The 7740-nt window shown below is 36.8% G+C and overlaps 1 long non-coding RNA gene across 2 annotated transcripts in view; it reads right to left on the minus strand.

Moving 5' to 3' along the window:
* The window catches only part of LOC138060808 (uncharacterized), a 9103-nt gene extending 1910 nt beyond the window's left edge, over positions 1 to 7193 (minus strand). The window contains exons 1-3 of one of the 2 annotated variants that reach the window (XR_011134431.1): positions 7151 to 7193; positions 5697 to 5826; positions 674 to 834 (exon numbers count right to left, since the gene is read on the minus strand). This is a non-coding gene — a long non-coding RNA (uncharacterized lncRNA). Of the gene's footprint in view, positions 1 to 673; positions 835 to 5696; positions 5827 to 7150 lie in introns of those variants that run through there. The other variant, XR_011134432.1, reaches the window with a different exon arrangement.
* Between the last annotated feature and the right edge of the window lie 547 nt (positions 7194 to 7740).

A 7740-nucleotide genomic window follows, 5' to 3' on the forward strand; every position in this document is an offset into this window, starting at 1 on the left:
TCTAAGATTGAAGGTGTAGGGGGGGGGGGGGGGGAAGGCCACCATGGAAACTACTGTACTCTGAGCCTCGCTGTGCCAATGCCTTGCCAATGTCTTGCCAATGTCTTGCCAATGTCTTGCCCCTACCGCAGAGACCCTCTCCTGTATCCCAGTTCGAATTTACAGTACAGAACCATGCAAAACTAAGTTGACAGTCTCGACTCGATCATCACGAGAATTGAGGATCAAAAATCAATTCGAGAATCGAGACTTGATTCACTCGAAATCAAACTAGATCCTCGACACTTGATTCTCACAAAATCACGGACGTGAAACCTTGTCAGTTATTCATAATCAATTCAGCTTTCGCGAAAGCATTACTCCTCAATTAAATCACAACAGGAACTGCTTGATTCTCGACTGCCGTTCCTCGATCCTCGCGAGACTCGAGACTCGAAAGAGGTTGCACAGTACTGTAATTTCACGGTAGACACTGATCGGGAATTATTTTGTTCCTGCTCAGAATGACATCATTTCATAAACTAGACAGGGTAACAATGACACCAGCAAACACCTATAACTAAGTACTATTATTTATTACCCAGATAACAACATTTGGAAGTATGTTTAGAAGGTTGTTTGGGTTGATTCTTGATTAGAAGAGTTTGAATAACCTGTCTGAATTTCAGCCACTTCGAAATGATTCACACAATTTTTTCCATTTTCTTTTAGCTTTGAAAGAGCTTCACTCAGCATTTTGCCCTCTGCTTCTTCCTTTTGTTGTCGTTCTATACGACGTTGCCTTGCACGCTCCAATTTTAACGATTCCTTTTCTTGCAGATGTCTTGCGATTTCCTTCAACAGCAAAGAAATGATGTCTCAGATCTATTTTTGTCAAATAGCCACTTCTGGAGGCTCTTAAAGTTAAGAGCAAGTGTTTGAAATTCTTTAAATTTCATTCTTTTGTCTGAGGCCGCGCAACATGAAATTTCAAGCATCCCAAACAATTATTACACCCACAACAGTCACAAAGAAGCAATACTAGTGCAATAATGCTGCAGAGATGATGCTTAATTAACCTTCTGTAGATAAATACATTGAGAAAACATTAAGTGATGGAGAAAATCTGACTTCTGCTGGCATTCAGATCTAACAAAAACAAAAGTTTGTCTTCATAAAAAATCATACTGTAAAATCCCAGTTACTATATTGAATTTTAGGTTTGACTCAAGTTCCTGTCATTCTGCTTGACTGACTGTCAGTCATATTACGGAGCTTACATGTAAGCACACAATGACATTGCAGAGTCACAGACGGCAACTGGATGTTAGCTGTTTTCCTTTTTAACTTGTCTTGGCACTACTACATTCACACTGCTAAGTATCTTTTCACAATTAGAGACGATTAGTTAAAAAATCTGAGAGAGACCACAGTTGTCTGTCCTTGCGTGAAAAATGATCACTTCCGGTATCCGTCCATGCCTCAAAACATCGCGTGCTTAAGCTCCCAATTGACAATTGAATATAAACAATCATTAACTTTACTAGATCTATGACGATTCAAATTACACTAAACAAAGTTTCAATTCAACACAAAAACAAAAAAAATGTTTTTTTGTCATTGTGAACATTTCTTTATACCAAAAAGTCTTGAATTTATCTATTCACGCCTAAAGCGCACCCAATTGGAGAGTAAAATCGTCTGGTGTTAGCCAGGGTAAAATTTACAAGTCTTACTCTCAGGTAGGGAAGAGTTACAGCTTGGTTTAGATTAGCTTTGTTGAGTTCCATCTCACATGAAGTGCCAGTGTCACACAAAAGAGCACGCTCCTTGAGAGTGCCCTTCCCTACCTGTGACATTAAATTGTACGTGTAAGTCATAATTTGAAAAATGAACTCTGAAGTTTGATTTTCAGTTGTCCTTTTTCTATTGCAATGCAACTACCTTAATCCTTCTTTGGGTGCATTACATCATTAAACAATACTATCGTTACACGAAGTTGCATCTCTGCGATTCTTTGTGAATGGTTCATGGGTTCCTCAGTGTCCAAACTAATTTTACGACCAAGGGGTTGCAAGACAGCATCTATCAGAAAATTTCTAATTTAATTTAATAATTATTATTAAAAGACTCGGGGTGCTGGCAACATTTCTGACAGTGTAAAAAGCAGTTTTACTTGACTTACATCATAGTTTAACCCATTGACTGCTGGGAGTTAGGAACGTTGCGTGACATCCAAAAAACGGCTGCGAGGGAGACTAGCTGGGAGTGAGACTTACCATATTTTAAACTGTACCATACAATACATTACATACTTAATTGACCGCTCCCCATAGGGGCTTTTCAGGGCCAATGAAACACAATGAAACGATGGAACAGAACAAGAACAACTGTGGAACAATAACTTAAACCAAGTAAGAAGAATGACAAGTCATTAAATCAGGATGATGATCTTAGTATGAATTGTGTAAGGAACAGCATCTTACATTCATCTAACTTAAGCCCTACTTTACCAAAAATGAGGGGATTTAAAATTGCTTCTCTTAATATCTGTAGCCTAACTTGCCATCATGACGAATTGTGTGTCTTCATGGAAGATAAAGCAATTGACATACTTGGATTGAACGAAACGAAATTGGATAAAACAATTCCCGATAGCCAGGTAGACATTGAGGGATACGATATACTCCGCCGCGATAGGAATAGAAATGGTGGTGGTGTAGCTTAGTACATTAGACAATCCTTGAATTACGTAAACAGACAAGACCTCTCCTCTCACGAAGATTTAGAAATTTTGACGGTTGAAATTAAAAAGCCCAAGTCCAGGCCATTCCTGCTGACAACTTGGTATAGACCTCCAGACTCGAAGGTTGAAATCTTTGAAAAATTCGAATCTTACTTGCTAAAACTTGATAAAGAAGATAAGGAGAGTATGATTGTTGGTGATACTAACTGTAATCTATTACCGCAAACGCCTGACCGCAATACTAAACACTTAAAGTTTATTACTGAAACGTACCAATACATTCAATTGATAGATCAGCCAACGAGAATCACTACTGCTATCAGAACACTAATCGATCACATATTCACTAACAAACCAGATATCATAACAAATCATGGGGTCTTACACGTTGGTATTTCTGACCACAGTCTTATCTATGCTATTCATAAACATAATACGACCAAAACTGATCCAAAGGTAATTGAACCTCGCCAATTTAAAAATTTTGATAGTGATGCCTTCATTGATGACATAAAAGAGACACCTTTCCATCTTGCTTCTCTTTTGGATGACCCAAACGAAAATTGGTTAGTTTGGAAATCTCTGTTCCTGGAAATTGCGAATAAACATGCTCCGATAAGGAAAAGAAAAGTGAAAAGTAAATCTTCACCGTGGATATCATCCGAACTGAGGCAGAAGATGAGAAAGCGTAATTTTCTAAAAAAGCAAGCAGTCAAGCTGAGTTCTCATCAAATGTGGAATGATTATAAAAAGGCACAAATCAGCACAGCTCTGCACAGCTCAATACATGTATCTGGTCTAAGAATGATAATTATCTAATCAGTTCTTGTTTTAATGTCACACCTCACTCAAAGAAATAATTCTTTACACCTAACCTTAAATTTAACTTCTTATCATAACTTCTTTAATTAATTTAAACACTGTAATATTACAAGTTTTGTGTAATAATCATAAGAAATTTATGCAAAATGCTTTTCCTTGCTCAACTACGCAGACATGAGAAGAAAACAAAACGAAATAAACAGGAATGGAATTTTGTTGTTTCTGGATGTGCATGCATTCACAATTAATTACAAGAAGAAATCATGAAAAGCTCTCGAAAAAAATGTAAGAAAAGATTCACTTTTACTACTGTAGCTGCAGTACCTTGCATATGGGAAACAAAAACAATATTATTGCAAAAGCCAGATTAAGTTGACCTGAGGCAAACAGAAACAAAGGTTTTTTATCTCACCTCAGATAAAAACCATGGCCACCATGAAGTTTAAAGAAATTTGTTATTTTTGGCCTTAAAAATGCTGCCTTGTGTCAGCCACATGAGCTTTTACTTAGAGTACATACATGTATGTACATGTATGGATGTACAAGGTCTAAAATACTTTCAATAAACTTTTTTTATAGCAAGTACATTAAACTGAGAACCATTGAAAGCTGTAGGGATACTTGAAGCCTGGTTTTTAAGTTACAACATTTGAAGATTATATACTGTACTTGTAAAGTGATTCTCTATTTTTTTTAATTTGGGTAAAGGTATTTTCGTCAACACAGCCAAATTAAAAAAGAAATTGTAAAGAGCTCTGAAAACAGAAAGCAAAACCTGGGATGAGAAGAGAGATCAAAGGTTTTCAAAGTTTTTTTTTCAGAATTGTGATTTTTGCAGGTCCCACACCCATGTCTACACATAAGTTCAAGGTGTTGGCTACTACAGCTGCCCTCAGATTAAAAAGAGTAATTCACGACCTTGTTAATATATATGTTCAGGTCATTTTGTTTCTTAGGTTATTTTGCAACCAAACTAGGTCATTTTGTTTCAACCTAGGGCAACTTGTTTCAACCTAGACTGTCCATTTGGGGCAGGTATAAAACACAGATCTCAGGTCATTGTTTTACCAATAGATAGCATCTTAAACATGCATTAAAGCTAACCTTAAGCCTAATTAGGCCTAAAGAAACATGTTTAGGCCTAATGTTTGCACTTGTGAATGGTTAGGGTTGTTTCCGAATTGGTATTGGTAAAACAATGACCTTTGACCTGTGTTTTGTAACTGCCCCAAACTGACAAGACAACTTGATCTAGGTTCAAACAAGTTGACCCATGGAGGTTGAAACAAAATGACCTAGTTTGGTTGCAATTTAACCTAAGGAACAAAATGACCTACAGCATATATATGTAAATGTACGCAAACATCCCACGCCCAACATTAAAACATACATGTAGGTGCATGTCTTTAATTCATAAAAATTTTTAACTTCACTAACATATTGATGGGGCAAAGGACCACTTGTCTGTGCCTTCACTTAAGTGTACACTACATTTTTTACGATTAGCTCGTGCAGGTAATCAAGGCCATCAAGACATCTTTAAGAAAAGATGTGAAAAGCCCAACAATGGTGTTTTACATTGAAGATTACACATTGCAATAAACAGGACAGGCATACACATAAAATTAGTAAATTACTATTGGAGTATTTTACTGACTGAATACCAAAATGGCCACCAACAAACTATAATTCTTTCGTCTTTGTGTTAATTAGGCTAACTTCATGTACATGTAGCCTCATTGACACATGTAAAATTGAAAGAATTTGGGCTGTAAAACTAGGCTACTTAAGCTAATTAACACAAAGCCAAAATAATAATTTGTTGGCAGCCATTTTTGCATTTGGTCAATTGGCATCAAATGAGGAAGAGGAACTGCTGGTCTGTGAGCCTTGCAAGTTTAATACAGCTGATTGCAAGTGAAGTATTTATATTATTGCAGACAGCAAGAGATAAATTATTGAGATCTGCAAAAAATCAAAACCTCAACTAAGTTTATTTGAGACATTAAGATGTGAAGACTGCAGCCAAGAAGATAAAGCTGACAACAGGTATTTCTCTGACTCCCAGCTATTATCTATATACTGGTATATGTACATATCCTATTAGTAAAAAATGTACATCAAAGAAAGCGTACATGTATTAACTTACATGTTGTGCACTTCAGCGACAGGCAAGATTTGTGCACTTCTTACTTCTTCCAAGTATGTAATTTTTGCTGCCTTCACATCTTCACGGACAGTTTTTCTTTCACTGCGATTTCTGAGATAATGATTTCCGACTGAAAAGAAGAGACAAGACTTGAGTAACAACAAAGACAGTTAAGCCTACAGCATTTTATTTTTTGCTATGTACTTTTTACTGCCATCATTGGTATTCACTGCCATACTTGACAGACTGCTGATGTGACCATGGGATTCCAAGGGAAGCAACCACAAGGGACATGAGTTTTAGTGTTATGTCCCTTGTAGGTGCATGTTATTGGTGACAAGGAGCTTTCTAACAATAACGATAATCAATTTATTTAAGTCTCACAGTTATTTAGCCGAGCACGAGTGCTCTACTAATAATTGGGAGACTACAAATCAACTGAAATCAGAACAAATCAAATGAAATGTTCAAATCAGACCAGGGACAAGCCACTTATTAGAGCTGCGCACAACAATGACAGCGATACAAGAAACACTAAGAATAAAAACAACAACATTTCATGCTAATTTTCACACTAACATTGAAAGGGTGAAATGTTTCAGCAATACCAACATTTCAAGAACTTTGGTCTACGCTACACAGGGAAACAGGAGCACAATAACGCATGTGATAAGGGGACAAAGTTTCCTCTTAATTAAGTGGCCTCTGAGGTAACCCTCCGCACTCAAGCCCAACAGTGACTGGTAGCAGCAGAAAAGCTGATTTACAGTATAATTAAAACATGCATCAACTAATAGGGGTGGCGAATGATACCTCCAAAATATTGGCACTCACAAACTTTTCATCCTATCTTGAAATCTCGACAGCCTTTGCGAAGAGTCTCGAAGTCTTGTTTATATTACATTTATTTCCATGTGAATAAATGTTTTGGTCTCGGTCTCGGATTCACAAACATGGATCTCAGCATCTCGGCGAGTCTCGGATTTTACCATTTGAGACCCCCACTATTTTCTATAAAATTCCTTGATGACAACCTAATTGTGCTACGTAAAAAGAGTCATTACTCATCTTTTCCTGGAAATGTATTTTTTTATACATTGACTCTTCAATAGGGAAGTGATGTCGTCCAGTGGTTAGGGCGTTGGGTTTGGATGCGGTTGACCCGGGTTCAAATCCAGTTCTAACCTCTGATTTGGATTTGTTTCTGCATGTCACGGATTCAACTGGGGTTCTTAATCATGTTTCTTTCAAATTAATAAAAGTGGGGTGCCTGTGAACTAGCACTTCCACTATAAACAAAGCATTTACATTTTTACATTTACAATATGAATACAAAAATTATAAACTATGCCATCCTCCAAGTGACAAAATACACCTGTACCTCTGTAATACTGAAAACTAATGTTACACGTAGTTGTATCATTACAATTAGACAATCAAATCTTATTTATTACATTCTTCTTCTTGAAGTCGTTGTGCAAGGGCTCCATCTTCCCGCGCCATGAAATCTTGACATACTGAAAACAAACCCAACACAGATTTATCAAGTAAAGTGAAGGCTCCCTTCGTAAAGAACAAGCTACATGTACAAGGCTGATCTCAAAACCATAATAACAATCTCCTCACTCTTCGGGTGACCCCACCTGTAAAAAGCTGCTCAAATGACATCATGTGTAATGAGTATGACAAAACAGAACCAAGGATGTTCAAGAAAACAATATTGCTGATTGAATTAATAATAATCACACATGAAGCCCATTTTGTATCTGTACATACCACAACTTGTAAAAATGGCTTGAAAAACTATTTACACCTGTCCAGATTCTCAGAAAAGGAGAAAAATCCTGGTATATTGTCTTAAATCTATCAGAATTTATTTGTGGGTGATACGCAGTTCTGTTCCTAAGATGATACTTTGTTTCTTTCTTCTTTGGAATAATATTATTGAGCAGGCAGTCATGGTCAACCAAACATACCTTCAAAAGCTTCTTATCTGCCTTTTCTAAAAGATCTCGAATGGCAAGTACACATCATTTTGCACTTA

The sequence above is a fragment of the Montipora capricornis genome, chromosome 8, assembly GCF_036669925.1.
Source record: "Montipora capricornis isolate CH-2021 chromosome 8, ASM3666992v2, whole genome shotgun sequence".
Lineage (NCBI taxonomy): Eukaryota > Metazoa > Cnidaria > Anthozoa > Scleractinia > Acroporidae > Montipora > Montipora capricornis.